This window comes from Macrobrachium nipponense, chromosome 26 (assembly GCF_015104395.2).
Source record: "Macrobrachium nipponense isolate FS-2020 chromosome 26, ASM1510439v2, whole genome shotgun sequence".
Classification (NCBI taxonomy): Eukaryota; Metazoa; Arthropoda; class Malacostraca; order Decapoda; family Palaemonidae; genus Macrobrachium; species Macrobrachium nipponense.
Genome location: NC_087215.1, coordinates 59,698,496 through 59,704,152, shown reverse-complemented (window position 1 = coordinate 59,704,152; position 5,657 = coordinate 59,698,496). Strand labels below are relative to the sequence as shown.

Here is a 5,657-nt window from a genome sequence, read left to right as displayed (position 1 = left end):
AAACTTTTAGCTGAACAAAAAAATTAGTCATTAATGAAGTTGAAACCCAACCCTTGGTCAGTTACAATCAAATTACCAAAAGGACTGAACACTTGAAGTGTTACTTGTCAAGCTTAACATGGACCAAGAAATATTTCTAAATACTTTACCAATAGCAAAATTACGAGAAAAAATAATTTTATGACCACATAACCAAAGCAAACCCTGTTGATCTCAAATAGGAAGTTCTTCATGCCTTTGAATGAGCAAGTTTTAAATATAGAAGTTTTCCAAAAGCATTCTGCAAAGGGCTCCAGTTCTGCAGATCACTGTGACAATGTAACATACTTTGTAGGAACTACTTTCATAAACCAGGTTTTATTCACATGACTGCAAGGGAATCAAACCTAAGACCATATAAATGATATAATTCTTTTTAGTGGAAGAAATGCAAACAAGCTCTTTAAGGCAAAATCGATTAGGACCCAATATTAAGTGGAACAAAAAAGCAAATTAGATCTTAAAAACAATCTGATCTGGATCCTGAATATTAAAGACAAATCAATAAGTGGGTTTTAGTTCTTAAAGATTAGATTATAACATTTTTGGCACATAGCCAATTTAGTTCTTAAAGACAATTTCAAGAGTTAAGAGGATAGATCCCACAACCTTTTAAGAAGTGTCACATGAATTAAGACATGAAACTTTTAGTCTTACGAACCTCTCGGAACTACCACCACTACCACTACTACTACTACTACTACTATCTTTAAAGTGTCATGTCACTGATCTGTGATAAAAGGGGCTGTAACCCTTCAAAATCTGCCTGTATATCCTCTTCCATACGAGGGGCAATTGCACGGCGGGAAGGCACCCACCGTTACCAATTTTGTGGGTGGATGACGATCACGAGTGTGATCCAAGCCATAGATTCGCCTGCTTGTGACTACTGCCTGCCTTTCAGAATTTAATCTGGTAACAATGTTTAAAATAGAGAGAATTACGGGCAAATCAAAGTGCTCGGACGGACGCCATTTAAAAGATGAAACCTTAACACTATATATCTTTAATAATTCACACTATACATCTGAAATAATTCAAAGTACGTTCTTTGTAATACCACTAAACAAAAATAATAGACAGGTTTAGATGGTCTCTCATTTAAACCGACAAGCAACTAGTTTTATTAAAAAAAAAAAAAAAAAAAAAGTGACCCGAGTGCTCTGGGCTTTTAAAAAAAACTTTTACCCTTACTTTAAGGTGCAACGACATGTTAACTGGTTCATTAAAAACAGTTAACGGTTGGTATGGCAATGTAATTACATAACTGTTTAGCTTTGAGTCAGAGTGAAAAGAACTTTATCAATTCAATACGTCGGAGACATGTTCACTCTCAAGTCCTATCTTAAGATCATTTTTGTGGACTGACAAGACTTTATACTATTAGGAGTATTTTCCTATCAAATATGAATATTTATCATCAGGAAAGAGGTGGCCTAGATCATTTTAACTTCATATTGTGGTAGATTTCCTTAGAGAACTTATGTCATTCAACTTTCCTTCGATTAACAGACACTACTGGCATTCAGTAGCCAACAGCTTAACCTAGACTGGCCATGTTTTTCCAATCTGAACATGCGCATCCCATTTAGAACAGTTTAAGAAAATGGATTTTTAAGAAATATGGCCCCCAAACTCTTCTAGAACAACTGCGTCAATCTTACTTAGTCTATAAAAAAAATCCAGAAGCTGCTCATAATGACAGGTCATATTAAAAGGAACAACTTGTAGGGATATGAAAGCCTTGTCCTTTGATTTCAAGTGTTCCCAGTCATAGCAGTCTACACAATTGGGCTGTATTATAAATTTTAACAAGACATTTACGTATAAGTAAAACTAAAATTCTTTAAAATCTACCATTTACCTATAGCTCCCTGGTGTGACCCGCTAAAAGATAATCAGTTCCTTCGTTAGTAGTACTACTAAGATTAGTTAGCAGATACTAAAGAGGATTAATAGTGTCCTGATACTAAAGTGACTGTCATTGGCGCTAATACGCACATTATGTCCTCACCATGTCAGAAGTAGGCTCAACCTGAATAAGGAAGGTGTATTATGGATAGTGCCAAGCTTTCTAGTGTTAGCTCTCTTCAGTATCTTTGGTCAAAAGCTTTCCCATATTAAATACAAAGAAAGCATGTTATGCAGGAGTTCAAAAGTAGTGCCACCAAAACTAACTGATGTCAAAACGTTTACTTAAAAAATACAATAGCTTTTATAACAACTCACAATAGTTGATTTCCAATAAAAAATTTATCTTCTTATGCGAGATTGACCTTGTCACTTTAGCAACTTTTTTCTAAACCAGTTCCGAAGTTAGAACACCTAACGCAGTGCCAGTAGTAGTCCGAGAATCCAAGAAAAATTAAATTCGTAGTAATCTGAGAATCCTAAGACAAAAATGACTATATAAGATTCATTCAGTGTGTTTTTATCTTAAAGGTTTAACTTTTTTATAAGTTTAAGACAAATTTAAAAGACATTTAGATAGCTTCTAGAATTGAAAGATTTTCAGTCCATTACAAAATTTTCGCATCAACTTTGAAGTTTTTTTCATATTTTAACAAACTAAACTTACCATTTAAAGGAAAAAGTTCCTGCAGTGTGATCAGACTTACAATAATGTCGGATGAGAAGAATTCGTAGAAGCATTCTTGCCTAGTTTCCCACTTGCACTCTACAGAGTGGCCATCGCTATCCAGTCTTAACCACCTGGCCCAGGCGGCCACCAGCTCAGACATAGAAGACCTAAGACGAATGGAATTTTACTCTGGATTATCAAAAAATTTTCACAAATGCCAGAACATTGCAGATTCTACAGAACTACTGAACATCATACAAATAAAACCTACTTCTCATTCACTCAGTGGGAGGATTGAAATAGCTTTGCAGCCATAAGTCTATCAAAGCTATGAGCAGTGCTCGGCAGGCACCACCACCTGTCAGCGTCTATCACAAGCCTATTGAGTGCCTTCATTGTTAGTGCTACCATTGCCGAGAACCCAACTGGCTAATCCAAATATGTAAAAAGATATATTCCACCCAACCCTTTGTAAATCCCTGAGAAACTCCAAACGAGCTCCCAGTGGGTAACCACCTCACTATAATATCGATTAAAAACTAATTCGACTGAACCTTCAAAATAAAAGGAATCTAATTTTGAATAAAACGCGCTAGCTTTGTAAGTGTTACAGCCTCCCTCGCGTCGCGTTCAACTAGATTAAAGAGTTCTTTTCTGTAAAAGTTAAAATGAGATTAAGATTAACTCGACCTAGAAACAGAACTTAAATGTTAAACAAAGCTAATTCCGCTTTAGATTTTGCAGTTATTTCTCCGATTTTTCGTGCAATGGAAAACTTTGCACCCAATAGTTTTTAAGCTTTCAAAGCTTAGCAATATCAAAAATTAAAATTACAATTTCAAAGTAAACTTATGACATCCTCAAAGCTGTCATATCAGGAACAGCAACTCTAGAAATATCTAGGAATAAAAGTTACATCTCACCTGCTGGTATCAAAATATCTATCCTAATTAACAGGCACTGCAGAGGAAAGAGCATATTAAATGCAGATACTTTTCTACTTAAAGTGACTAACCTTTACTTTCCATGAAAAACTTTTCTGCGTAGAGTATTGTTACTGCAAACTTTAACAGGATCTACTACACAGGATAGGCATTTAATAGGGAACGGATCTCTGATACGAAGGGCAACCACCACCCATTTTCCAGTGGTAAAAATTAAGATTGCGAGCACATTTTTGCAAGGTTTCATTTGGAAATCAAAAACCTCTACCACGTTTTAACTTAAGGTAGCTATAAGGCAACTTTTAATTTTTTAATTTAAAAGCTGTATTAGGCACATTCTTGACATTATCCCTTATGTGATAATTTAAAACAAATTTTCAGATTTGTATATCAAGCCATTTTAACTCCCAAAGAACCAAATCCCCATAAAATAAAGAAAATTAATTAAAAATACATTATCATGCATCTCATGTAGTACCGAATTATACGAACATTTTAAAGCAGGTAATATTTGATAACCATTAAAGCTGTACGAGCAAGTTTAAGCCTAAAAATATCCGAATACAGCTCATTACATTAAGATTCCAATCTCTCGATAACAGCGTGCTCCAGATCGAGCGAGATGCTTTAGCTACATACAGCTTTTGAACAAATGTAATGTTGAAGGTTAATGCATGGCATCTATCTGCTTTAACCAGTTTTTTATACTTAAGAAACAATGTTTGAAAAAATCACATGTAGCCAACGAAAAAACTTTAAAAGCAATGAACTAACTCCACTCCATACATGAACATTGAGCCTGCTAAGTGATTTACAGTTAAGTGGGGTACTTCCCGAGTGTTTCCCGAATACAGTGTGGCATGGTGTTACTAAAATTTTAACCGACGTGAATCGGCTACGCTTAATCTTACAGAAGATACCGTTCTATCATACGTTGTACAAATATAGCAGATTTGGATATTTGGAGCAAGGTTCTTAACGTTCCAAACTTTATAATATGAATTTTACTATGCTAAAAAAGTACGTTCTGATTATCATGGAATTCTCCATCATTAACATCAAAACGTTATGAGCAAGACTAGTGCACGAGTTCTGGGAAGTCTCCGCGAGCTTAGCTATTTACACTACAAAAATTATGTAAGGGCTACTGTAAGGTCTATAAAACTGATTTTCGCAATAAACTTTCGGAATAGGACCCAGGCACTAACCAACCCAAGAACTAACCAAGCCAAGCCCTTCCAAGAATTTTATTACAGTTTCCTGCTTCATAAACCAACCAACCAAGACCACCAAAACCAAAAATTAAACCTTACGTCCAATAATTAAAAGAAAAACTGGTATTTTCACAGAAGCAGTCCGCACGGACTGCAAGGAACGTAACCGCGGATACGACATCCCACTAGGGAATGCGTCCAATGTATTTCGCAGTGTTTAGCACCTGGCCCCTGGGGGGTTAATTACAGCCGTCCGAATAAATATTACTTAAAATTCTTGTTTCAGTAGGTAAAACTGCATAGCAAAAACGCAACTGCTATAGACTTGGCCGCCGCGGATCTACCGAAAAACTATATTGAACGAAAACAAAGTTGTCATTAATACAAACTCAACAAAAAACCCACAGTTAAACGAGTCTCCGACAATTAAAAATACTATCAAACTCAACGACTTTCAATTACCAACCAAAGTACTTACCTTAAAATCAAATGGCGACAATACCAATTCCTTTTAACAAGCACGAATGCAAAAACACCGACTGGCTAATCATAAATCAATGTCTCATCCTTGTTACAAAAAGCACTTAGCCAATCACAATAGTGCGTGTCATTCGTTCCCGGCAAACGATTCCTGATTGGCCAAGCGAGAAACAAAAAGGAGTCTTTGAATACAATACCACTTTCCAGAAGAAATGGACGTCAAAAGAACTAGCACTGACACCTGTTGGTGATGAGCTGATTAGGAAAATATCAACTAAATAACAAAAAAGTAAAAAAAAAAATGGATAACCTGCAAAAAAAAAAAAACAAAAAAAAAAGTTTTTGTGGAAATTCAAGTGTCAAAGCTAACGAAATAATAATAAGATTCATCTGATGAGG

At 35.5% G+C, this 5,657-nt stretch overlaps 1 long non-coding RNA gene across 1 annotated transcript; it reads right to left on the bottom strand.

The window, feature by feature from the left end:
- Positions 1 to 2,334: 2,334 nt before the first annotated feature.
- LOC135199844 (uncharacterized) lies at positions 2,335 to 5,312 on the bottom strand. Its single transcript, XR_010311133.1, has 3 exons — positions 5,257 to 5,312; positions 2,618 to 2,787; positions 2,335 to 2,429 (listed from the first exon to the last, which is right to left on the bottom strand). It is a non-coding gene; the product is annotated as an uncharacterized LOC135199844 (long non-coding RNA).
- Positions 5,313 to 5,657: the final 345 nt, after the last annotated feature.